The 25,583-nt window shown below is 52.2% G+C and overlaps 7 non-coding genes across 7 annotated transcripts; 2 read left to right on the forward strand and 5 right to left on the reverse strand.

Annotated features, from left to right (window-relative positions):
• Window positions 1–6,435: 6,435 nt before the first annotated feature.
• TRNAM-CAU (transfer RNA methionine (anticodon CAU)) lies at window positions 6,436–6,509 on the reverse strand. Its single transcript has one exon. It is a non-coding gene; the product is annotated as a tRNA-Met (tRNA).
• A 5,229-nt stretch (window positions 6,510–11,738) lies between these two features.
• Window positions 11,739–11,811, reverse strand: TRNAV-AAC (transfer RNA valine (anticodon AAC)). Its single transcript has one exon. It is a non-coding gene; the product is annotated as a tRNA-Val (tRNA).
• A 416-nt stretch (window positions 11,812–12,227) lies between these two features.
• On the reverse strand, window positions 12,228–12,300 carry TRNAK-CUU (transfer RNA lysine (anticodon CUU)). The gene has a single exon. It is a non-coding gene; the product is annotated as a tRNA-Lys (tRNA).
• A 4,215-nt stretch (window positions 12,301–16,515) lies between these two features.
• On the reverse strand, window positions 16,516–16,587 carry TRNAQ-UUG (transfer RNA glutamine (anticodon UUG)). Its single transcript has one exon. It is a non-coding gene; the product is annotated as a tRNA-Gln (tRNA).
• Window positions 16,588–18,616: 2,029 nt separating this feature from the next.
• Window positions 18,617–18,689, forward strand: TRNAV-AAC (transfer RNA valine (anticodon AAC)). Its single transcript has one exon. It is a non-coding gene; the product is annotated as a tRNA-Val (tRNA).
• A 2,634-nt stretch (window positions 18,690–21,323) lies between these two features.
• On the reverse strand, window positions 21,324–21,396 carry TRNAR-UCG (transfer RNA arginine (anticodon UCG)). Its single transcript has one exon. It is a non-coding gene; the product is annotated as a tRNA-Arg (tRNA).
• Window positions 21,397–23,600: 2,204 nt separating this feature from the next.
• Window positions 23,601–23,674, forward strand: TRNAT-UGU (transfer RNA threonine (anticodon UGU)). The gene has a single exon. It is a non-coding gene; the product is annotated as a tRNA-Thr (tRNA).
• The last annotated feature ends 1,909 nt before the right edge of the window (window positions 23,675–25,583 follow it).

Below are 25,583 nucleotides of genomic sequence, written 5' to 3' on the forward strand. Positions count from 1 at the left end.
GGTCTATTCCTTTGGCCACAGAAAGCTGATGGAAAACTGCCTTTACTTTGCTGGGTTCATAGTTCAGTGATGTCTTTTGCCCCTAGGCTACAATAATGCTCCCACCCTATTCCACTGGGAACTTTGGTGAGTTCTGGATGTACTGGGTCCTTTCAGGGTGTATGTACACTGCAGAGTTTGCACAAAAGCTGTCCACACAACATGCACCTTTTTGCACAAGAGAGGCCTTTTTTCACAAGACTTATTCCTCTTTCTATGAGGAATACGCCTTTTTGTGCAAGAGCTCTTGTGCAAAAAGGGATGAGTGGATGGGAAACAGGTTTTTATGCAAAAACAGCCCATCAAAAGAAGTGGTGGTGGCAATCAGAGCTTTCTTGCTTTTGCAATGCACTTTAGTAGTGTGGATGTGCCGTTGCACAAGAAGCCTGCAATGTAGACATATCCTTCTTTCTACGAGGAAGAGCTCTTTTGGAAAACGGCATGTATGGATGGGGAAGAGGGAGTTCTTTCGAAAGAAGAGGAAAGAGGAAAAGGCACAGGTGCCTTGGTGGCCACTCGGTCCATAGTAATCACAGCTGAAATGCAAGATAGCATCCAGTCAGTGTAGACACTATCTGTCAAAAAATTAGATTGCTTTTTTGATGCTCTTTGGCAGTGTGGACATGGTCTTTTGGAAGAAGGGTTTTCGGAAGATCTCTTCCAGAAAAGCTTCTTTTGAAAGAAGCCTGCAGTCTATATGTAACCTCAGTTAGGGAAATATTCAGTAGGTGGATGAGATCCTTATCAGGGTGGGAGAGGGAGGAGGTAGCTGCTACTACCAGGGTGGTTCCTCAAGGTCTTTCCTCCTGGCTTTCTCAGCGCCTGGCTCCAGAGCACTTCGTGCCAGCTGGATACCACATTCCAAGCCCCTTTCTGTAGGGGTGAGCCTCCATAGACCTCCTTAAGGGCTTCCTAAAGGAAATGGAGACTGTGTGGCCTAAAGGAGAAGGTGTCTGCCTTTTGATCAGAAGACAGTTTGAGTCCCTTTGCAGTGGCGATGGCTTTCCTGTGTCTGTGCCTGTGGCCCTTCTGTCTTCAGCCTGGAAACCTCCTCTTGGCTCCAGTGGGGCCCTGGGAAGGAGTTGTTGGGCAGGCGGGAGCTCTGGCTGCTCCCACTGGAGCCTTTGCCATTCTTGCCTGGCCAGAGTGAGAAGGGGGAGGTCAGGCCAGTGTGTGGAGCTTGAGGGGGCTTATTAATAGCATGTCTGGGCCCTCGGTGTTGCTCTGCTTCTCACATATGTGGGAGAAACCTTTTGGGGCAACATCCCTTGCCCCACTGAGCCCCTGGACTGTGAATGATGAGGGGACTTGACAGCGGCCTGGCCCTGATTTCCTGCCACCTTCTCATCCTGGTCACAGAGCGTCTGCAGCTGCCCATGTGCTGGTGGATGGGGCCTTCACTCAGTATTTGGCAGCCTGGGGAGAGGGGGAGCAGCCTGGCCAGGGGTCTCTGTAGCTCTGCAGCCATGCATAGGCCTGGCCCTGCCTTGGTTGCTGTGTGGCTTCTGAGCCTTCCCTTGGAACTGTTAGCATCAGCCCCAATGCTCAAGGTGCCCAGGGGAGGAAAGAGGAGCTGGGCTCCAAGCTGGGACTTTTCCTTCATCCTGTGTCCCCTGGCTCCAGCCTGGCCCTGGGCCTCTTTCCAGCCAGCCCCATAGGGACCATGGGACAAAAAGCAGCGAGGTGCAGACCTAGCCTGCATGATCCACTTGTGCTCATTTTTTGGGATTAAAGTAGAATCTCGCTAGGAGGTGTTGCTGCTCCCTCCCTACATTGCATTGGCTGAGAATTGAACCCAGGTCAACTGGGAAGTAGCTATGCTCACCACTATACCACCAATGCATGCACCTGCAGCTTGTGGGAAAATTAGGGAGGTGGGGAAGTGGCTGCTGGCTGCTCTGCATGGCCCAGAGATGCGGCCCAAGAGCTGTCCTTGTGTTTTTGTTTTTGGCTAAGATTGAGCATTTCCTGCCTCTCAAAGAGCCATGTCACAGGCACAAGACCCCTCCAGCCTTCCAAAAAGCCTGCAGCATAGACATGCAGTGTGAAAACCTCACAACAACAACAAGCCCTGCCCAAGTAGATCCTACTGAGATTTGAACTCAGATTACAGAATTCAAAATCCTGAGTCCTGCCCTTTACACCATGGGACCTACTTAGGGAGTTGTGTGTGGACACCTGGCACACTCAGTTTTCAGGCTGGCCTCTGCACTCCTGGCTTCCCTCCTGCTTCTTCATCTCTCTGACTATGACTACACGGCACATTTATTCTGGAATAAGCTGTTCTTGAATAGTTATTCCAAAATCGTTTATTTCGAACTAGCACATCCACTCTGCAGGGAAACCTCAGAATAGTCTGTGGCAGGCTCCCCAATGTAGACGCGCTATCTCGATTTAGAGCCCCAGAAAGAACAACTTAGAATGGCTGTGGGGAGGGGCTAGTTCAAACTAGCAGCAGTGGTGCATCTGCACAGGCCTTATTTTGAAATAGCTAATTTGGAACAGGCGTTATTCTTTGTAGAATGAGGTTTGCAGAAGTTGGAATAAGCTGTCTGTTACTTCAGAATTATTTCAAAATAAAGTAATTGCTGTGTAGACTCTTGCATTGTTATTTTAGAATAATGGCTATTGTTCCAAAAGAACTTTTGTGGGGTGGACAGAACCTGCGCAGCCCAAGAAAAGCGATTGGTAGCTCATACCCACAATCTTTTTGTCAATTGCAGTGCAGGGCTCTGAAGACAGGGATCCAAGGCAACCACTTTGGTTGCCTTCTGCTAAGGCGAGGCCGGAGGGAAAAGAATGGCTCCTTTAAGCTGGAGCTGACCCAGCAACCTAAGGATCACTTGCCAAGCACACACTACAGTCCTCTACTCTGCTGGCTGAGATATCAAAGGATGCCTGAGTGATACTGTTTTGTCCAGGTTGGCCCTTCTACAAGTCTCTGGGCACGTGCCCCCCCACAAATAGATGGCATTACTGATGAGGGGCAGAGGGACTGTCACAGGTACTTCACATGCAGACAGACCCCCTGAGTGAAACCTGAGCAAGATCCATCCATGTCACAGCAAAAGGAAGAAAGTTGGGTTCTTCTCATGTCATCTTTGATCCACAGTCTCTAGGGGTGCGGTAGGAGCAGGTGCACAAAAAAACAAACCACTTGAATGAGCTTTGCTCTAGAAACACACAGAAACACCTCTGAGGGTTTCCTTGCCTGTACTTAAATGTTGACAAAATTTTTCTTACCAACTCTTTGGCCAACTCAGATTTCTGTGGAGTTACGAAATTCTCTCTTGTTCATTCTGTGCTCTCAGGAAGGGAGCAAATTGAGGAAAGCCGGACACCCACATGGGGACTCCAACCTAAACCCTGAGACTAAGAGGTTTACAATCCAGAAGATCAATGGTTGCTTCATTTCTGTCTTTCGTCAACCCTGACTTCCTTCAGCCCTTCCCAACTTCAAGTCCAACTCCACAGTCCAAGCAGCTGCAGGAGATGTGCATATTAGAGCATCTCCTCACTGAGCTGTAGCCTTCTGTGCCCAGGGAGCCAGACACTGCCAGGGTGGGAAAGCTGGAGGGAAATGGTGACTGGTCGCTCTTTGACAGTCAAAGGTGTTGTCTGGGGCCATAAATTAGAACAGTTTTAAAGAGGCCTTGGGGGTGGGCACAGTGGCTTATCTGGGACCATAGAGTAGAAGTGTTTTACAGGCCTGCAGGGGGCACCATGACCTAGTTGGCTGAAGCACCTGTCTAGTAAACAAGAGATCCTGGGTTCAGTTCCCAGTGGTGCCTCCCTGTAGCCTTCATTTCCCATTTCCCTATCCCCTTCTGGGACACAGCAGTGACCATGGAACTGCTGATTCAGGAAAAGGCTGATTGGGGAGGAGTGTTGGGAAGAAGGAAACCACAAGCCTGGAGCGGGTGCAGAGGCTGCTGTGACTGGCCCTGGCAAGGCAGGGCTCTGACTGCAATTGCTGAGACAGGAGAGCCAGCGCCACACACCCTTGTGATTCCCTGGGAGTGTCAGTGCCCAGAGATCCTGAGACTGCAACCTCTATAGCCAGTGGTGGATATAGGGCAGGGCGAGCGGGGTGGCCCCCCCGGGCCCTGCGCTTCAAGAAGCCCCACTCATGCACCGTGTCAAAAGGGGGGCCCCGTGAAATTGTGCTGCCCTGGGCCCCGCAGAATCCTCATCTGTCCCTGTCTATAGCCATGGAGAGTGACTCTCCCCCACCTCCCTTAGGATGGGCAATGGCTGTATAGAGATAGCCTGCCCTAGGTGGTAGAGAGCCATGAAGTAACAGACTCAGGAAAAATCTCTGGGCTGCAATCCTTAATTACACAAAATTAAAATAATTCACCAGCTCAGACATGATTTCTAACCCCCCAAACAAGGAAAATAATAAAACCAGATGGACTAGTTAGACTTTTCCTTGCTTACACATTTCAAGAAATCTATTATTATAAATCTTGATACTTTGTGGCCTAAAGGATAAGATGTTTACATTCAAATCAGACCACTGAGGGTTTGAGTCCCTTTGTAGGTGTGTTTACTTTGCTTTGTGTATGCTTGTGGGGCCTGCTATCTTTGGCTGGAAAGGTCATCTGTAACAATATGGTTTTTCTGCAACCCTATTGGAAGGCCTGTCGCTATTCAGTAGGTCTAAACTAATGTTTTCTTCTGCAGCCAGACTGAAGAGCAGCAGCAATTAGCTCTAAAGCCTAGAGTCTCGTGCTCACATTCCACCTAAATGACATTGAAATAGTGTCACACTAGGCTGTGAGAAGGGGATCTTAGCCTAACGTCACCCACTGTAACCAGCTAAGAAACAGATCACAAGATGGGTAGAGAAAACTTAAACACCGTTTTGTCTGGAAAGAAACTGCTTACCAATAGTTGTGGTTGTGCAGTTGGCATTCTATGATTCTTGTTCTCCCTTTCCTATTGTTTGTCTGTGTGGTTGTTGTCTGGTTTGGATCTGTTTCTGTCTGCTGTATAATTAATTTTGCTAGATGTAAATCAACTAAGGTGGTGGAGTATGATTGGTTAGGTAATTCATAATAGTATCTTATGACGGGTTAGTAAAATTATACTAAAATAATTGGTTAAGGTTTTGCTAAGCAGGACTCAATTTTCACTATATAATGTGGGGTCCAATAAGGAGACAGGAAGAAGAAGGAAAAGGGGAAAAGAGAAGTAGAAAAAGGGAAAGTAAGACTGGGAAGAAGAAGTCACGTCCAAAACCACCTAGGACCAGAGCTTCCAGGACAATGCTTCACAACCTTCAGTAGGGAAACAAGCTATGCAAGCCCTGAGACCACTGACTCAGAGTAGAACATGCCTGTCCCATTAGAAGGGATACCTGAAGAGCCTGTGTTTCTATAGGGCTCTGAACCCACAACCTGCTGTATGTTAAACAAACACAATGACAACTACACCCCAAATGCTTTTTCTTGCTAGTACTTCAACTTGGGCAAAAAGTATGTTACTAACCCTTTGGCCAACTCAGATTGCTGCGGGGGAAGGAATTCTCTCTTCTAATTCTGTGCCCTCAGGAGAAGACCAAAGCAAAGGAGGCCGGGTCCCCACCTGGGGTCTCCAACCCAAATGCTGAGAGCCAGAGGTTTACAAGCCAGATGATCAATGTTTGCTGCACTTCTCCCTCCCCCCAACTGTGCCAAATCTCAAGGCCAGCTCTACAGTCCCAGCGGCTGGTGGAGATGTGCATGTTAGAGCCTCTGTCCAATGAGCTGTAGCTTTCTGTGCCCAGGGAGCCAGACACCCCCATGGCTGGAAGGAAACGGGGATAGGCTATATTTTGGGAGTCAAAGGTGTTGTCTGGAACCATAGAGTAGAACAGTTTCCCCAATCTTCTGGAGCAGGGCACCATGACTTAGCTGCCTAAAGCACCTGCCTTATAAACAGGAGATCCTGGGTTCAAGTCCCAGTGATGCCGTTCAGAGCCTTTACTTACTTTTTCCTAGGTCCTTCTGGGACACAGAAGAGGCCTCCCCTGGCCACCCATGGAACTGCTGGTTCAGGAAAAGGCTGGTTGGGAAGAAGGAAACCACAAGTGAGAAACACCTGATACCCTAACTCTCCATGGCTACAGGCACTACAAAGGTTGCACCCTCAGGCTCTCTAGGTGCTGACACTCCCAGGGAATCACAAGGGTGTGTGGCGCTGGCTCTCCTGTCCCAGCAATTGCAGTCAGAGCCCTGCCTTGCCAGTGCCAGTCACAGCAGCCTCTGCACCCGCTCCAGGCTTGTGGTTTCCTTCTTCCCATTAGCACCTCTTCAATCAGCCTTTTCCTGAACCAGAAGTTCCTTAGGCGGCCTGGGGAGGCCTCTTCTGTGTCCCAGAAGGACATAGGAAAAAGAGAGCAAAGGCTCTGAAAGGCACCACTGGGACTTGAACCCAGGATCTCCTGTTTATGAGGCAGGCGCTTTAGCCAGCTAAGCCATGGTGCCCACCATGAAAGTTTCTTTCTATACAATGAGGTTTATCAGTTATTTCTCTTGAACTAACCACACCTTAACAGTGTCTGTTATTTCGAAATAGCACTATTTTGAAATAGCGCCATAACACGAATATGCAAATGAAGCACAGGATATTTATATCCCAGATTCATATACTATTTTGAATGTCTTCATTTGCATCCCTCTCTCAAAAGGTAGACATGCCTGAACTGCCTTGTGGGTGCCAAGGGGAGCCGCAAGAAGAGAAGACCTTGTGTTACTGCCTGGTTGCGAACCAGGAACTTTCCATGTGTTAGGCTAAGCCATGGTGCCCAGCCACAAAATTGCTTTAAAACTCTTCTACTTTATAGTCCCAGACAACACCTTTGACTCCCAAAGTGCGGCCATTCCCCATTTCCCTGCAGCCTTCCAGCCCTGGCAGTGTCTGGCCCCCTGGGCACAGAAAGCTCCATGGGCAGGGGGCTTTGGCTTCCTTGCCCATGGGATGCTGTTGCAGGAAGGGCTGCTCAGCAGGGGTGGGGTAATAGGCGGGAAGAAGTTGGTATCACAGAGTGTTGGTGGGATAATACAGGACTGGAATTTTGGCACAGAAGGGTTCAGCTTGCTCGGGAAGGACTGGCAGGGAAAAAGGGAGGAGGAGTTTCCTTAGATATGAAACATGCAAACACTTGGCCTGAGATGGAGATGGACACAGAAGACAGACTTGTCGTAAATCCCTGGGTGAGGTTAAAGGGGTAAAACCCCAGGGTGATGTCACACTAGGCGTCTATTACAGACACCTCCCCAGGCAGAAGAGGTGCATGAGGCTTTTTAAACAATTAACAAAATAATCCAAAGTGCAGCTGGTTTCACACACACTCAGCGTCACCCACAGCTGGGAGGCAGTTTGCAGGGAGCTGAAAAGAAACAGAAGAGGGGAAACTGGAGCCTGGCAGACCCAAGCCTTGGGATTCTTCTGTGTCCACATGTGCTAAGCAGCTGGCAGCCAAGCTCCCAAGTGCTGGTCTGTTTCTGCCCTCCACAGGCAGGCGAATCCCCTCTGCTGGGTGTTACAGGCTGGACTTTGCCTGCCTGACTTTTAGCCAGGGAACTGCTCCCTGTGAGGCAAATGGGACACCCCCTGCACTGCGGAAAGCAGCCCGTTGCCTTATGGAAGAGGGAAGATGCCCCTGGGAGCACTTAGCCCCTGGCTGGCTCTGCCTGTGGAAAACAGGAAGGAGCAAACATCTATCACTGGAGAATGTGGGTATTGATCCCACTGCCTCTCACACGCAAAGCAAGTGCTCTACCACTTGAGCTAATTCCCCTGCCTATGTGCTGTTTTCCTGTCCCATCCAACTTGTTCCCGAGCCCGCAACATCCCTTCTGGTAAACACTCATATAAAACTCAGCAAATATCCAGAGAAGTTGTGGTTCCCTTTACAAGACTCTGCACAGCTCAGTTCCAATCAGCCGGTCTTCCCTAGAGCCCGGAACATCGACCGCGGCAGCGTCGCTCTTACGCCCAGTGTAGACACGGCCTGAGAGTGTCACAAACCAGCCCCGGGCACATTCCTGGCTAGGACCAGTCACAATCTGGGCTCAGTGAGGGTCCATCCTACCTGAGACGAGTGTGACACAAAAGCCTCCTGTTCCCTGCCCAGTTCCCAACACTGGCTTCAGACCCAGCTATATTTGGTGCCTTGGCTGCTGTCCCTGCTGGCAGGGAGCTGTCCCGCACCTGTGGTTCATCTGTCTCTGACAGGTGGCAGCCCTGTTAAGGGGAGAAGTGCTGTGTGTGTGAGGGGAGGGGGTTCAAGCAGGGGAATTTCCCTGCATGTGTAGAAACCATCACTGCCGGCCCAGGCTGGGCCAGTGCGCTGGCATCCCTCATGTCTGGAGCATCCCGCCTGGGAAAAACTGAAACTGTATCAGGAGATAAGGGATCAGGGTCCCTCCTGGCAGGAGCTATAGGGCTTGGGGTCCCTCCACCCCTCTCCAACAGGAAATATAGGATCAAGGGTCCCTCCTCTTCTTCCCACCAGAAACTATGGGGCCAGGGGACCCTTCACCTCCCAGCAGGAGTTGGAAGGAGTTGGCAGGTGCCATGGGGGCTCACACACAAACAGGTGCACATGCCCTCAATATCGGTGCCCAGGACAAAACTCGCTCCTGGAACAGTGACTTGCAGTGAGGCCCCTCCCTGACAGCACCATGTCACAGCACAGCTAGGGATGTTATCCACCCAAAGAGTTTCCCAGCTTCTCCATGCCCCCAAATCCCATCAGGCAAACTGCCCCATGGGCTTCACCCGCACCATGCTCAGGGCCTGGGGATTTTCTGTCAGACCAAATAATTACCCCCCACACTGCTCTGGAGTCTCTGCCTCTCATGGGCCTTCTCATCCTCAGGCTCCGCTTTGTCGCCAGACAGACACAGACACTGCTCTGCTACAGCCACCTCCCTCTGGCTGTCACTCCTGGGCCTTCTAGACCCTTGCTTCTGACTTTGGATACCTGGGCTTTTAGCACTCAGATCTTCACCTAACACCAGTGATGACTAGGATGGGGTCTGAACAGTTTTTGTAGACAGACAGCCACTAAGGGTACGTCTAGACTACCGTGTTTTGTCGACAGATACTGTCGACAAAACTTCCGTCGACAAAGAGCGTCCAGACACATTGAGTTCTGTCGACAAAGCAAGCTGCTTTGTCGACAGAACTCCGTAGTCTGGACGCAATGTTACAGGCAATAACACCTTCTGTCGACAGAGTTCTGTCGACAGAAGGTGTTATGCCTTGTAAAATGAGGTATACCAGCGTCGACAAGACTGCCGAGTTCTGTCGACAGAACTCAGCTGTAGTCTAGACACACCCTAAGGGTCCTTGTTAACTCTCTCAGAGCACAAAGTTTCTTGTCAGTTACAGCAAACTCACCCAACATGGGACTTGAACCAGCAAACCTCAGTTCAAGAGATCAGTGCTTTACCTATTAGACTACTGGGGCACAGAAAAAAACACTGCCAGAGACAGAAATTCACCCTTCTAAATGTCCCTTCTTCAACTTTTAGCTCCTGATCAAGCTCTTTTGAAGAAGCCAGATACACAAGAAGGGCCGATCAGCCCCTCTGAAAATCAGCTTTTGATAGGTGTCGGTAGCTGATTCCGAGTCATGAGCCTTGACGTCTCGTCTCCCTCCCGAAACCAGGGAAGTGTCTCCCTCTGCTGCAGCCTCATCAGGGAGCCGCGCTGGCACTCACACTGCTCCTGGGTAAGGAAGCGGATCCCACGGTGGCTGGGGCTGGGTGGGGAATGGCCAGTTGTTACTGAAGGGGAAGGATAAAACGCAGCCACATTTCCGAGGGTGCGGGAGGCCGGCCTGGCAACGCCATGGGACGGCCCTGAGAGAGCTCTGCAATGTGACCCTGGCTCCCAAAGCTGCAAGTGCAGAATTCCCCTTGGTAAGCGCGAGAGGCTCCGACCGGCCTGGTCTGAATCGGGCTGGACGGCCCCACTGCTGGAGTGTCAGAGCCAGACACTAGAGTTACAGGCATGTTACAGAGAGGTCCTGTCACAAGCTCCCTGTCACTCCCATCATGCAACAGGGGCAGGTCCAGACTCTTCTGTAAAAGCCGCTCTGGAAATCAGATAAAAGTGACTGTGGTGGGATTTGAACCCAAAACCTTTGAATAATTGGGTGGGTTCATGCCAAGCACCACTGCTTAGATAGCTAACATGCTTAGCATTGTACCACAGGGCCCCAAAGTTCAGCTAGCTCCTCATCCTCTCCCTCTGCTTTGCAACAGGGCAATTGCTGGGGTAGAAGAAAGGGAAAAGCTGAGCCAGAGGAACACACGCTCCCCCTCCCACAGTCAGACCCCCCCCATACCCAGCCCCCTGCCCAGAGCCTCAGCTGTGGCTTAAGCCTGGTTCCAGAGACAAGAGGCCAATGCAAACAGCCCCCTGGCAGCGAGGGAGTCAGCACGTCGGTGGGTGGGGCAGGGAGCTGGAGACAGATCTTGGCTCTAACTCACTGAGTGACCTTGGCCTGTTCAGTGAATCTCTCCCTGGCTCTATGCCCTGTCTGTACTGCAGGGACAGCAACACTCTCAGCCCCACAGGAGGGCCCCTGGCCTAGCAATGTGGCCCCCTGAGCAGCCTCTGATGTTCCCTGCTTGAGGCCCAGAACCAGCCCTGAGTGAGGGGGGCAGGGAGAGCAGCTCACACATGCCAAGGAGCTGGCCAGGGGCAGGACATGAGCCTGCAAGGCAGCAGTGGGTGTATGGAGCTGGGGGCAGAGCTGGGCTCTAGCTCACTAGGGGTGCATCCCATAGCTCAAAATAAGCGATGCAATTGGGTAGCTTATTTTGAGTCAATTTTGAAATAGCTTATTTTGTAATTTGGCGCTGGCTACACAGCACTTATTTTCAAATAAATCCAAAACGCCCCTCGCTCCTCGTGCCATGTGGTTTGCAGAGATGTCGGCATAGCGAGCTCATTATGGTTTGGAACAAGGGGCTTGCTCTTAAGATGCGTCAGTGTGATATGAGCATCACGTCCTAAACCTCCGAGCTAGCCGGCCCACGGGTGTCAGTCCCACAAGTGGCCCTTTCAGAAAGGCGCCTTGGGCAGCCACAGGGATGTTGTGGGCTCTGGAACAAGGAAGCTGGGCAGGAGCAGCTTTTGCAGGTAGGGGAGTTTAGCTGCTTTCTCATTTCCAGGGCGCAGCTTTTACAGAACAGGCAATCCTTAGGGTGAAACTGGGGTGGGCTTGAGTCCAGACAGTTCCCAGCAGACCCCAGTGAGGATGGAGGGAAGGGCTGGTTCTTGGGGTTGGGGCTGGGAGTTGTTCTGAAAGGCTTCAGGTGCCATTAGATCGTTTTATCCCTCCCTGTCTCCTACCAGTGCTGAGCAACACTCAGGCTATGTCTGCCCTACACTGCTCTTCTGGGAAAAGCTATGCAAACTTCAAAACCTAGTTTGTGCAGCTTTTTCTTCTGCTTTTTGGGGGGGGGGGAGGGAAGAGTCACACAAGGAAGGCAGCAGGCAGAGCCAGCCCAATGCACCAGCTTCCCAGGGCAGGGGAGGCCAAGGCACAAGCAGCTGCCCAGCCTAATTTATCTGGCTTCCCCAGGTTGGCACCATCAGCTGACATTACCCCCCCCTCTGTCGTATGAGCGTTGGGCTCATCAACAGGCTGGTCAGCAGCAGCTACCTGGGCACCGCAATAAGAGAAGACCCTGTGTTTCTGCCTGGCTTTGAACCAGGGACCTTTTGCGTGTTAGGCAAATGTGATAACCACTAAACCACAGAAACACATTTCAAGCAATGGAACTTGGCTGACTGTTCTGTTCCTTGCTCTTTCTAACACCCTGCTCTGCAGGGGAGGGGGATGCTCCTAGCGAAAACTCCACCTCTTGTTCTCAGGGAAGCGCCTAATTTCCTCACCAGCCCCTTGAGATTTGTAGCTCAAAGCTGGAGCTGCTGTGGAAGGAGGTGAAGCTACAGAAGCTGACAGGGGACAGTCAGTGGGTGGAGGGTTATTTTTTCTCCTTCCTGATGTGGCTAGAATTGAGGAGAAGAAAATCCTCTTCCCTTCTCCTCAGAAGATGGAAATTGACTTTGGTTCTACTAAAGCTGGACCCCAGGAGTAGACTTTTTCTTTCTAAAACCCTGGTGAAAACTGAGAGCCAGTTGCTCACAGGCTGAGAATGAGAGTTAAGGAAAGGCACCGCCCAGCATGGGGCTTGAACCCATGACCTTGAGATTAAGAGTCTCATGCTCTACCAACTGAGCTAGCCCAGCTGCATGCAAAAAGTTCCCTAATAACCCATCTCAGGGTAACAGGAGCCAAGTGTTCTCCACTGCCTGACTCAAGGTTCTTTCTTGCCCCAATGTGGGGTTCTGGTCTGTGGAGAGGTTTGAACTCGAACCCCACTCCCGACACACCCACTTCTTTCCCCACAAGGAACGGCCCCATTTCCATCTCTCCAGGGACAGGAGAAGGGCTCTGGCCTGTTCTCTGTAAAATGCTCAGCCTGTTTCATTTTCTGCAGGAACGAGTGGGATCCATACTCCCTGTTCCCCAGTGAGAGGTATGTGTCCTCTGGCCCCTTTCCACAGACACAGCAGGCCAGGGGGCTATGAGCCTCCAGAGGCCCCTTCCTACTTGGCCTCCCACAAAGCTGGGGTGAAAAGCTGCTAGACCCCAGAGGTAGCAGGATTCACTCCCATCTTCTCCTGCCCGTGCCCTGGTACTGAGGGGCCGGCCCCTTTCCTGCTGCCCCAACTCTTATCCCCACAATGCACTTTGTGCAGGGGCCCTTGGTCTTTGTGCCAAGGTGCGTGGCTGGCAGCCAGGACTCAGGACCCTTCCCCCAATTCCCCCTCTGACCCGCTCACACTGTCTGGCTGCCTCCAGCACGGGCTGAGCTCAGGGGTCAGGTGGGTGACCTGCCCTGCAGCTGTGATGGCATCAGGCCCTTCCCACCCGCCTGCTCTGTCTGGAGATGGAGCTCCAGTGGCCTCAGACACCCAGCAAGAGGAACAAAACTCTCTCCATTGAACCTCAGGGCATAGAAGCCAAAGCAACTGAACCTTGTAACAACCAGCCGAGTCTCAGGAGGTCCCACTCTGAAATTTGAACGCACATTGCAAGACTCAGAGTCCTGAGTGCTGTCCCTTACACCATAGGACCTGTGTTGTGAAAGTGCAGTGGGCACCTCTGACTCTCAGCTCTCAGGCTGGCCTCTGCTCTCCTGGCTTCTCTCCAGCTGCTTCATCTCCCAGGACTCCCTCTAAGAAATGTGTCACTTTCACCCCTGGGAGCAGCTCAGCCATTCAAAGGGGCTGCCTGGGGCAGGACATTAGCCATGGAGGGCAGGGGTGGGTGTGGCAGTGACATCACAAGGGCCTTTTGCAGCCCCTCAGCTTATTGGCTAAAGGAGGTTGGGAGGTGGTGACCTCACAGAGAGTCCATGACAATGGCCAGGTGGGACAGGCTGCAGGGCAGGGGCCATCTCAGAGCCCCCCCCATGGCTTTGCTGCAGGGAGTCTCCTTGAGAGTTGCCCTTGAGGCCTTTTCGGAGCCTTCTCCTTTCCCACGACTAACTGACCTAGATGACAGACGTCGCTGTGGAGAAGGGAAGAGTCTCCAAGAAGGCCTCTGTAAAAGCAGCAGGGGAATTAGCTGAAGTGGTAGAGCGCTTGCTTAGCGTGCAAGAGGCAGTGGGATCAATGCCCACGTTCTCCAACTGTGGCTCAGTTCTTATCCCTTATTTTCACTGTCAGGGGCTCAGTGGCCCCCTCCCTCTTCCTACCTGCTCTCGCAAAAGAGACAGACCTGGCTCCCCTTTCTTTGCCACCAGCAATTGCCATGCTGCAAAGCAGAGAGTGGAGATATCAAGCTCTGTGGTGCACTGGAAAGCATGTTGGACTTTTAAGCTGCAACAAAATACAGGACTATGTAGCACTTTAAAGACTAACAAGATGGTTTATTAGATGATGAGCTTTCGTGGGCCAGACCCACTTCCTCAGATCAAATAGTGGAAGAAAATTGTCACAACCATATATACCAAGGATACAATTAAAAAAACCGAACACATATGAAAAGGAGAAATCAAATTTCAGAACAGAACGGAGATGCGGGGGGAAGGTAAATGTCTGTGAGCTAATGATATTAGAGGTGATAATTGGGGAAGCTATCTTTGTAATGGGTAAGATAACTAGAGTCTTTGTTAGGACCCCGCCGTAAAGTGTCGAATTTTAGCATGAATAACAGTTCAGAGGATTCCCTTTAAAGTGCAGTTTTAAAAGGCTTTTGAAGCAGGATGCAGGTAATTAAGTCATTGAGATAATGTCCTTTCTGAGTTAAAATGGCAAGAAACTGGTTTTTTTCTGTATTTTGTTTCAGCTACCCTAGACTAACATGGCTACTTTTCTATCACTATTTTAAGCTGCAGTGATTCATGTGAGCCCAGCTAGACATGCAAAGTTTAGGGTTCAAGTCCCACGAGTGTCACTTTAGCTGCTTTCTCATTTCCAGGGCGCAGCTTTTACAGAACAGGCAATCCTTAGGGAGAAACTGGGGTGGGCTTGAGTCAAGACAGTTCCCAGCAGACCCCAGTGAGGGTGGAGGGAAGGGCTGGTTCTTGTGGTTGGGGCTGGGAGTTGTTCTGAAAGGCTTCAGGTGCCATTAGATCGTTTTATCCCTCCCTGTCTCCTACCAGTGCTGAGCAACACTCAGGCTATGTCTGCCCTACACTGCTCTTCTGGGAAAAGCTACGCACATTTCAAAACCCAATTTGTGCAGCTTTTTCTTCTGCTTTTTTTGGGGGGGGCGGGAGGGAAGAGGCTTTTCTGACATTTGGCCTGTTACACTGGGCAAGTCACACAAGGGAGGCAGCAGGCAGAGCCAGCCCAATGCACCAGCCACCCAGGGCAGGGGAGGCCAAGGCACAAGCAGCTGCCTTGCCTAACTTATCTGGCTTCCCCAGTTTGGCACCCAGGGGCATTATCAGCTGACGTTGCTCCCCCCCGTCACATGAGCGTTGGGCTCATCAACAGGCTGGTCAGCAGCAGCTGCAGTTACCTGGGCACCGCAATAAGAGAAGACCCTGTGTTTCTGACTGGCTTTGAACCAGGGTCCTTTTGCATGTTAGGAAAGCATGATAACCCCTACACCACAGAGACACATTTCAAGGGATGGAACTTGTCTGACTGTTCTGTTCCTGGCTCTTTCTAACACCCTGCTCTGCAGGGGAGGGGGATGCTCCTTGTGAACACTCCACCTCTTGTTCTCAGGGAAGCACCTAATTTCCTCACCACCCCCTTGAGATTTGTAGCTCAAAGCTGGAGCTGCTGTGGCAGGAGGTGAAGCTACAGAAGCTAACGGGGGACAATCAGCGGGCGGAGGGTTATTTTTTCTCCCCCCTGGGCTGATGTGGCTAGAACTGAGGAGAAGAAAATCCTCTTCCCTTCTCCTCAGAAGATGGAAATTGCAGTTTGTTCTCCTAAAGCTGGACCCCAGGACTAGACTTTTTCTTTCTAAAACCCTGGTGAAAACTGAGAGCCAATTGCTCGCAGGCTGAGAATGTGAGTTAAGGAAAGGCTCCACCCAGCATGGGGCTTGAACCCATGACCCTGAGATTAAGAGTCTCATGCTCTACCAACTGATCTAGCCAGGATGCATGCAAAAAGTTTCCTAATATCCCATCTCAGTGTAACAGGAGCCAAGTGTTCTCCACTGCCTGACTCAAGGCTCTTTCTTGCCCCTAATGTGGGGTTCTGGTCTGTGGAGAGGTTTGAATTCGAACCCCACTCCCAACACACCCACTTCTTTCCCCACATGGAACGGACCCATTTCCATCTCTCCAGGGACAGGAGAAGGGCTCTGGCCTGTTCTCTGCAAAATGCTCAGCCTGTTTCATTTTCTGCAGGAACGAGTGGGATCCATGCGCCCTGTTCCCCAGTGAGAGGTATGTGTCCTCTTCCCCCCTTTCCACAGACACAGCAGGCCAGGGGGCTATGAGCCACCAGTGGCCCCTTCCTACTTGGCCTCCCACAAAGCTGGGGTGAAAAGCTGCTAGACCCCAGCCCTCCTGGGCCAAGCCATGGCAGAGGTAGCAGGATTCACTCCCATCTTCTCCTGCCCGTGCCCTGGTACTGAGGGGCCAGCCCCTTTCCTGCTGCCCCAACTCTTATTCCCACAATGCACTTTGTGCAGGGGCCTTTGGTCTTTCTGCCAAGGTGCGTGGCTGGCAGCCAGGACTCAGGACCCTTCCCCCAATCCCTCCTCTGACCCGCTCACACTGTCTGGCTGCCTCCAGCACTGGCTGGGCAGGTGACCTGACCAACAGCTGTGAGAGCATCAGGCACCTGACCACAACTCTCATCAGTCTGGGCACCAAGCTCCATTGGGCCTCAGACACCCAGCACAGGAGTAAAACTGCATCTGGGGAACCTCAGGACAAGGAATGTAAAACCTACAGAGCACAAGGAGCTCACAGCAACCAGCCCAGCAGGTCCCACTGAGACTTGAACTCAGATTGCAGGATTCAAAGTCCTGAGTGCTGCCCCTTACACCATGGGACCTACATAGACAGCTTCTGCTGGGGACCTGGGACATTCAGGTCTCAGGCTGGCCTCTGCTCTCCTGGCTTCCCACCAAGGCTATGTCTACACTCACGGCTTCTTGTGCGAGTAATATGCAAATGAGGCTAAGCATGGAATCTCGCTGACCCTCTTTTGCATACCTAATGAGCCACCATTTTTTTCAGAAGAGGCTTTTGTGCAAGAATGAGTTACATCTCTTACTTTTCAGGAAGAACGGCATTGCGTAAGAGGGTTTTTCTTGCGCAAGAAGGGGCAGTGTAGATGCTCTTTCTTGCGCCAGGGCCTCTTCTGAAAAAAATGGTGGCCCATTAGGTATGCAAATGAGGGTCAGCGAGATTCCATGCTTAGCCTCATTTGCATATTACTCGCGCAAGAAGCCGCGAGTGTAGACATAGCCCAACAGTTTCATCTCTCAGGGCTCTCTGGCTACATCTCCACGGCACATTTATTTTGGAATAAGCTATTCTTGAACAGTGATTTCAAAATAGCACGTCTACACTGCAGGGAAACTTCAGAATGAGTCCGAGTCAGGCTCCGCTAATGTATACGAGTTATCTCGATTTAGAGCCCTGGTAGAAATAACTTAGAATGGGCCTAGGGAGGAGCCATTTTGAAATAGCGGAAGTGGAGCATCTCCACAAGCATTATTCTGAAATAGCTAATTGGGAATAGGTGTTATTCTTTGTAGAATTAGGTTTACAGAAGTTGGAATAAGCCATCTATTACTTCAGATGATTTCACATTAACGGAATTGCTGCACAGACTTTGGCATTGTTATTCTAAACGGCCATATTCCAAAATAACTTTTCTGTGTAGACAGAACCTCTGTCCTGCCCCAGCTCTGCTGCGTTCTGGACAAATTCCTCGTTAGGGTCCATCTCAGTCTGAGGTCAGTGAGAGTCCATCCCACCTGAGATGTGTGTTACACAAAAGCCTCGTGTTCCCTGCCTAGTGTTCAATACGGGCTGCAGGTATCTGTTTTGTGTGGGGTTGTAGCTCAGTGGCAGAGTGTTTGACTGCAGATCAAGTGGTGCTTGGTTCAAATTCAAGTGCCCACTTAGGAAATCTTCCTTGAATAGAAACATTTACCTCTCCAGTTCTATTGCCTCCTGGATTTCTGTTGTATGTGGACTCTTTAAATGAATACAAACCATTAAAGTTTTCTGGCACCAATACACATAAACCAGGCAAACCCATCCCTCAGCTGGAACCAGCTCAAACCCGCTGTGTGTCTGGTTTGCATTTCCAGCAATTCAACAAGGGTGTGATGTAGATGTCCATTGGCTCTCCGTGGGCTGGGCTGTGCAGAAGAACAAGAACCACTCTCAGCTGGGGAGGACGGGCTGCAGTCAACCTTCTGGAGTTCGATTTAGTGAGTCCAACTAAGACCAGAGAGCACCTGACTAGCGGCCAGAAGTCTGCTCTTGCTGCCTTTGGTCCTGCTGTGAGGACATGGCCAAGCTCAACTGAAGGAAGCTACCTCCAGCTACATAAGGAGGGATGGCAGGGAGTGCAGACACATTGGCCAGGCACCACTGGGGGCTGCCTCCTTTGCCTCCCCCACACCCAGCAGCTGCTTGGCCAGCTCAGTCACGGGGCTGCTCTCTGGGACTTCTCCCCCAGCTCCTCCACCTGTTGCCATTGCCCATCCCAAGGGAGGGGGGACGAGAGTCACTCTCCACGGTCGCAGGAGTTGCAGAGGTGGCACTTGCAGGGTCTCTGGGCATTGACACCCCCAGGGAATCACAAGGGCACTTGGCGCTGGCTCTCCTGTCCCAGCAATTGCAGTCAGAGCCCTGCCTTGCCAGTGCCAGGCACAGCAGCCTCTCAGGGGTTAGGTTGGAGTCCCCAGGATGGGGCCCGGCCTCCTTCCATTGGTCCCTTCCTGAGGCCACAAAACTGACAACAGAGAATTCCTTTGCCCCGCAGCAATCTCTGTTGGCCAAAGGGTTAGCAACCGAATATTTGCCCAAGTTTAAGTGCAGTGGCAGAAACCCCTTTTATGTGTGTTTCTGTGGTGTAGTGGTTATCACATTTGCCTAACAAGCAAGAGGTCCCTGGTTCAAAGCCAGGTAGAAACATAGGGTCTTCTCTTATTGCGGTTCCCCTGAGTGCCCACAAGGCAGTTCCAGGGTCTGCCCCTGGTGCAGGGCTGGGCAGCCTGTGTGCTGGTTTTCAGGAGCATGTGGGAGACAGTGAAACAGGTTAGGCTGAGATGGGAGGAGGCAGGGCTGGGGCTGAGACTTCTCAGAGATGCCTTGCCTTGGACCAGGTCATTGCAGCCACACAGTCCAGGACCAACCCTGCAAGTGCCACTACTGTGGCTGTTCACCTTTGGGGCAGTGTGGCTGGTGCGTTTGCCGCACGGGGACACAAAACTACATAATGTCCCGCCTCATGCCCAGTCCCCAGCCACCTCGTTCTCCTGGCTTTCTTACCACCCAACATCCCCCGCTTCCTTTGACACCCTCCCTTGTTCCTACTCCCCCACCCTGCTCCTTCAGCCACGTTCCTTCTGCTCCCTCTCTCCTGGCCACACACGGCTCCTTGGCGCTTCTCAAGCCAGGCCCTGCAAGGAGCCACCAGGGCAGGAACCAGCCCTTGGAGCTCGGCTTGCACCAGATCTGGTAGTTTCCCAGCACATCTCACGTGAGAAGAGGTGACTTGTTCCCCTTCCTTCTGACCTTACGTCTCCGCTCCATTCAAAAGTCTCTGCTGCCTCGGGACCCGCCTCCTCAGGGCGCTGCCCCTCTGCCCCTGGGCTGGGAGTGGGAGACTCCACAGTCTCTGCACTTGGGCTGGGAAGTCTCACGGCGACTCGTCTGTTGATGGCGTTAGTCAGCCCGATGGCCAGCCGGATCCTGGGCAAGAGAATGAAACTGGTAAGTAACCAAATTAAAAATAAACTAAAAGGAAGCATTTTTGCGCCCAGTGGAACTCCTTGCCAGAGGATCTTGTGGAGGTGAAATCTACAAGAAGGTCCAAAACAGAACTGGATAATTTAATGCAGGAAAGGTCAATCAATGGCATTTAACCAGGATGGACAGGGCAGGTGTCCCAAGCTGGTGTATTCTAGAAGCTAGGAATGGGCAACAGGAGGGATCACTTAACAATTGTCTGTCCTGAGGATTCCCACTGGGCAATGAAATTGGCTGCTGTCGTGAGACAGGATCCTGGGCTAGTTGGACAACTGGCATGGCCCAGTCTGGCTGTTCTGATGTTCTGTTTGGTTTCTGGTTTGTCCCCTCTGGGCAATGGAAAATGGACCCGTGTCCTGAAGGGGACAGAAAGTGGCCTGTGAAAGGCTAATGTAAGTAAGGAAAGATGGCTACGCATGTGTCCCTGATGATCTAGTGGGTAGGATCCAGCACTTTCACTACTGTGGGCTGGGTTGGATTCCCAGTCAGGGAAGCCAGTCTAAACTTTCACATGACAACTCCCCACTCATTCATCTTACCTCATTGTTCCAGCAGCTGTGACCCAAGAGGTTCACTCAGGGCTTGTTTCCCAATGTCACCTACCACAGTATTCACACAGCAAACTGTAGTGCAGAGGAGTTCTGGCTGTTCTGGTCTTAGGCTGCCTTGGAGGTGAGTTCTGCTTCAAGGTCTTCTCTCTTCCTTTCCCTTTTCCTTCCTCGTCTCTTCTCCCCTTTTCCTTCTTCTTGCTGGTCTCCTTCTTGGACCCCAGTTTATATAGAGAAACTCAATACTGCTTAGTTCTTCCTTAACCAATTATTTTAGTATAATTTCACTAACCAATCATAACATACTGTAACAGAATGACCTAACCAATCATACCCCACCGCCTTAGTTGATTTACACCTAGCAAAATCAATTATCCAGCAGACAGGAACAGATCCAAGCCAGACTATCACACAGACAAACAACACTGCTCGAGGGGGTGGCAAAATGGAATCTAGGAGGCCAGACTCCTTCGTGCTCTGCCAGGACCATGCTCGGGATGGGCAGCGCCCCAGGATCTGCATGCGCCCGGATCAGTCCCACACCCCGCCGGCCGATTCTCTTTCCTCTGCTTCCCCCTGGACATCTCCAATCACCCCCACCCTCTGTCAGCCTGGCGGTTCTCCCCCACTTCTCCTCCTGATCTACCCCCACCAGCCCTGCTGCCTCAGGTCAGTTCTCCCCCCTCCCATCTTTCCCAGCCAGCCCCACTGCTCCCCCCTCCCCACAGCCAGCCCTGCTTCTGCCAGCAGACCCAGAGTAATCCAATAAACCCTGCACCACCACATCATGTGCTGAAAAGAGGCTCGTTTATTTTCAGAAAGCCGACACCATCTTTGGAATTTTGTATCCATATTCTCATTCCGGATGGTGAATGCACCAGGCTCTCTCCATTCCGACACATGGCAGTGCCTTAAACCTCACTGGCACTGGCAGCAGCAGGGATATTTAAAAGGCTTTTACATTTGTATTCAGGATCTGTGCGCACCTTGATCTGTCCCACTCCCTGCTGGCTGATTCTCTCCCCCCCTCCCAAGCCAGGCCAGGCCAGCATGACCCTTCTCTCCTGGCACCACCAGCTCTGCTTTCACAAACCAGCAGCCCCCCTGCCCTGCAATATCCCCCATAGTTTAGACCTACTGAACAGCTACAGGCCTTCTAATGGGGTTATAGAAAAACCACATTGTCACATAGGACCTTTCCAGGGCAGCAACATCAGGATTCATGAGCACAGATAAAGGAAGGTAAATGCAACTGTGAAGGGACTTGAACCCTCAATCTTCTGATCCGAAGTCAGACGCCTTATCCATTAGGCCACACAGTCTTGACTTGCAGAGGACTGGACTTCTTGCAATGTGTGGGTAGAGAAAAGTCTCCCTAGTCCAGTGGTCCCCAACGTTTCGGGGCTGCCGAGTGCCTGGGGGCAGGGCCGCTCACGCACCGCGCGTCCAGGGGCGGGGCCACTGATGGGCCACGTGCCTGGGGGCGGGGCCAAGCACGCGCCACGCGCCTGGGGCCGGCACCAGATTGTGCCGTGACCCGAGGGCCAGGGCCGGCACCAGCATGAGCTGTGACCCTGGACAGGGGCTTTCCAGGCGCCATGTTCCTGGAGCCGGCTCCAGCATGTGCTGTGACCCCGGGGCAGGGGCCACCCATGCACCTTGGGCTGGAACCTGCCGCACACCCGAGGGCAGGGCCAACCCAGATTGCTCCAGGGTCGCACATAAATGGCCCAGCTGGCACCATGGAGCCCACGGGCACCGTGTTGGGGACCACTGCCCTAGTCCATCAGGTTTTATTATTTTCCTCGTTTGGGGGTTTAGAAATCACGTTTGAGCTGGTGAATTATTCTTATTGTGTGTAACTAAGAATTGCAGCCCAGGGATTTTTCCTGAGTCTATGTCACTTCATGGCTCTCTACCACCTAGGCTATCTCCATACTGCATCTCTCCTCCGCAAAACCTCATGCAAATGTAGCACAGATTAGCATATTGCCATGCTCATTTGCATAATTAATTGGGTCCATTTTTGCACAAGAGGCTTTTGCACAAAAAGGAGCTGTGTAGATTGGGGATCTCCCTGCTTCCTGCTTCCCCTGGCTCCAGCCTGGCCCTGGGCCTCTTTCCTCTCAGCCCCATGGGGCCGGGGAAATGCAGGGGGCCATTTCAGAGTCTGGTTGGGGGCGGCGACCTGTCCATGCCGTGATGGGGGAGGGGAGAGTGTCACACGGCTTCTACTAGAGCTGGTACTTAAGTAAAAACAAAACTTAAACAAGCAGCTGGGATGGGGCAGCTGGAGGGGCCGGGAGAGCAGAGGCAGCCTGAGAGCTGAGAGCCCCAGGTACCCACCAAAAACATCAGCTGTTTGTCCCATGCTGCAAGGGGCAGCGCTCAGGGCTCTGAACTTGGCAACCTGAGTTCAACTGTCAGTGGGATTTTCCTAGGCTGGTTGTTGCAAAACCCTCCTGCTTTAAGTTTCTTGTTCTCAGGCTGGTGAGAAAAGATTTTTGTGCCTTCTGCTGGGTGTCTGGTGCCCACTGGCGCTCGGCCTCTCATCCGGCTGGCTCACAAGAGCTGGAGCCATGAAACCTACCAGCCTGGCTAGAGACGCAGGGGGCTGAGTTTGTGTTTCTCGCTGCTTCCTCTGATGCCCTCAGGTCCGGTCCCAGCAGCTGCCAGGCTCTGACTATTGCCCCCTGGCCTCTGTTAACCCATCCATTGGGTGTGGAGCTATTGCCTTGGGCGTAGGAACAGTCTGGGAGAGGGAGCAGCACAAGTGAGAGGCTGGACCCAGATGCACTCGACCGGTTTGGTTCTTTTGGGTCTGCCCCTTCTCCACCCCTAGAGACATTGAAACAGAAAAAGACCCATGAGAAGAACCCAGCTAGTTTTCTTTTGCTGTGACATGAATGGATCTAGCTCAGGGGTCCTTCTGCATGGGAAGCTCCCCTGTGCCTCTGGGTTCTTCTGCGATGCCACTCGCTTGGGGGAGCACATGCCCTGACACGTGTAGACAGGCCAACATGGACAAACCAGCAGCACTCAGGCCCCTTCGATAGCTCAGCTGGGAGAGCGGTGGACTGTCCTGCGTGCTTGGTAAGTGACCCTTAAGCTGCACTGTAATTGACAAAAAGATTGTGGGTATGAGCTGCTAATTGCATTTCTTGGGCTGCACAGGCCTTGAGACCCCTCCAAGGCTGGAGGGAAATGGGGAATGGCTGCACTTTGGAATTCAAAGGTGTTGTCTGGGACCATAAGTTAGAACAGTTTTAGAGACACTTTTCTTTTTTCAGAAGAGGCTTTTCTGACATTTGGCCCATCTACACAGGCCCAAATGTGGGGAAAACCTCCTCTTTGGGAAGAGTCCTTATTCCTACTAAAATGAGGAATACAGGGCTTTCAAAAGAACACGCCCACTTTTTGGAAACTGATCTAAAAAAGTTGACCTGTTCCATGGATGGGGCAAAGTTTTTCCCAGATACAAAAGTTATCCTGGAAAAGCTCTATAGTGGGGCTTGTCATCAAGAAGGGCACCATGGCTTAGGTGGCTAAAGCATTGGCCTTGTAAGCAGAAGATCCTGGGTTCAAATCCCAGTGGTGCCTTGTTGTAGCCTTTACTCATGTTTTCCTGTCCCCTTCTGGGAGACAGGAGAGGCCTCCCCTGGCCACCCATGGAACTGCTGGTTCAGGAAAAGGCTGATTGGGGAGGAATGTCGGGAAGAAGGAAACCACAAGCCTGGAGCAGGTGCAGAGGCTGCTGTGACTGGCACTGGTAAGGCAGGGCTCTGACTGCAATTGCTGGGACAGGTGAGCCAGCGCCAAGTGCCCTTGTGATTCCCTGGGAGTGTCAGTGCCCAGAGAATCTGCGAGGGATGCAAATGTAGACACTCAAAATTGTAAATGAAGCTGGGATTTAAATATCCTGCACTTCATTTGCATAGTCACAGACCAGTGCTATTTCAAAATACTTTATTTTGAAATACAAAACGCTGTTGAGATACACTTATTGCGGGAGAAAACCCTTCGTCAGAAATAACCCTTAAACATCATTTCATAAGGAGTAAGGGTGATTTTGAAAGAAGGGTTTTCTTTCCAAAGAACTGTGTCTAGACAGCGCCTGGTAGTTCAAAATAGGGTATATTGAAATAGCGGCCAGACATGATTATGCAAATCCCCACTTCATTTGCAATGTCACTCAGCTGAATTTGCATTGCTCTCTGGGAAGAGGAATGACGTGTAGACAAACCCTCACATGGGGAGATGCAGAGATCAGAATTTCCCCGCCTCCCTCAGCTTGTCTGGCTCCTTTGTCCCATTTCCTGCCTCCCTGCCAGAGCTGACCCAATGGCTGAAAGGGACAGTAGCTGCTGCTGATGACAGGTAAGGGGAGAAGATGGGCAACAAGACCCTGGAGACCACTTGGCCTTAGATCCTGGCCACCCACCATTCACTCTGATGAGGCCATAATCTGTGAAGGGGGAATTTTGACTGACAGTCTCCTCTGAGTTGGAATCCCAGCTCCTACAGAGTTCAATGGAAGGGGACAGCTAGTAAGCCGCAGGCCTGCATGCAGGGTTCCCCCTGAGAACTAGCCTCTAGGGACCTGAAGGCAGGATCCCTCAGCTGGGTGTTATGTCTCCAGTGTTGAGTCCCAGTTTGTGGTGTTTGCTGGGAGGCTTCCCCAGCCAGGCTGAGTTGGTGCACTCACACACTATGAATGACCTCAGGTTGAGAGATGACTCAGTCACTGCAGAGGGGCTGCTCTCTTCTCACAGGGACCCTCTTCAGGCAGGAACCAGGCTGCTTCGGTCCCAGAATTTCCCCCCACCGCGAAGGGGTGCAGGGCTCACGGTGCAGGCCACACAACTGCACCAAAATTCAAACTATAACCTCCTAGCCCAGAATCCAGACCCACAGAGCAGGCAGCAGCCCTGAACTCGCCGCTAGAGCTGAGCTGAGCATGCGGTGACTCCTCTCACCCAGGGAGCAGGAGAGCCAACTCAGCCAGGCTGGGGAAGCCTCCCAGCAAACTCCTAGGATGCCCTAGGCTGCCCCTCGGGGGGTGGGCTGTGAGCTCCCATCTGGGGGAGAAAGTTGGAGGGGAGAGAGTTGGGAGCCAGGGGGCTCTGAGAGAAGAGAGGTACGGGGGGGGGGGGGGGGAGTACAGCCCCAGGAGCAGCTGCACCGCAGCCCAGCTCCAGCCCTGGGAAAGCGTTGGAATTAGTCGTGGGAGCAGCCTCCCCGCCCCCCTACCCCTGGCCTTGGTGGAGGCCTCCAGCCACCAGACCAGGGCCCTGGCTGCCAGAGCAGATCCTGCCTACCCCATCCTTATGCTACATGACTGCAGCAGGCCCTCAGATCAGGCTGTGGCCCCCACTATGTGGCAGGCCCTGGCTCCCCACTGGAGCAGCCTCCCCCCAGCCACGTGGCAGTGGCCAGCTCCCAAAGCAAGCCTCAGCCTCCAGAGCAAGCCCTCCTCACCACGTGGCCGGAATAGGCCCTGACCAGCCTC

Source organism: Pelodiscus sinensis, chromosome 19, assembly GCF_052426305.1.
Source record: "Pelodiscus sinensis isolate ZL-2025 chromosome 19, ASM5242630v1, whole genome shotgun sequence".
Taxonomy (NCBI): domain Eukaryota; kingdom Metazoa; phylum Chordata; order Testudines; family Trionychidae; genus Pelodiscus; species Pelodiscus sinensis.